The following is a 799-nucleotide window of genomic DNA, read 5'->3' on the forward strand; positions in this document are numbered from 1 at the left end:
CATACAAATATACATATACATACATAGTACACATACAAAATACACAATACATACGAAAACACATACACATACAAAATACACATATACATACAAATGCACATAAAAAACTCGTATACATACATAATACACATATACATACAAATACATATACAAATACAAATACATATCCACATCTACAAACACAAAATACACATCTACCAAATCAAAATTTCGACAAGAACAATGGTGGTGGCGGTATACTCCGTCGAGAATGGTGGGGGATCTCAAAATTATGGCAGAATGCAGGTAATTCCGACAACTAACACAAATGCTGGAAATTTAGTGGGGAGAAGAGAAAAAGAAAAGAAAAAAACGGAGAAGAAGAGGGGTGAAATTGCAAATATTTCAGTGAAATTACGATGAGGTCGACAGTGGTGAGCGGAGAGAAGAAGAGAAAATACAGAAGACCGGGAAAGAAAGTGACGACGAAGAGGGGTTTATTATCAACGCCCTTTTGCAACGACATATACTCATTGGTGGCAACTCACTGGAGCGAAAACAACGTGGGATTTCCTACGTCATTGGATCATCGCTTAAATCGACGGATGAGGTTGAAATGACGCGGATTGCCAACATAAGCCTTGTAGCGTCGACAACAAACACGTTTGTTTGTTGTCGCCGCTAAAATTGCTCGTCGCCGCTATTGTTGGTTATTCTTATAGTGATAGGGTGATAGGTAAGCTCATTTGAGAACTTAAAGATTTGCGAGAACTCGAGAACTCCTAATATGGTCATCATTTCCAAAATCGAAACATCGTTA

This window comes from Lactuca virosa, chromosome 3 (genome assembly GCF_052849685.1).
Source record: "Lactuca virosa cultivar CGN04683 chromosome 3, Lactuca_virosa_CGN04683_v6, whole genome shotgun sequence".
Lineage (NCBI taxonomy): Eukaryota > Viridiplantae > Streptophyta > Magnoliopsida > Asterales > Asteraceae > Lactuca > Lactuca virosa.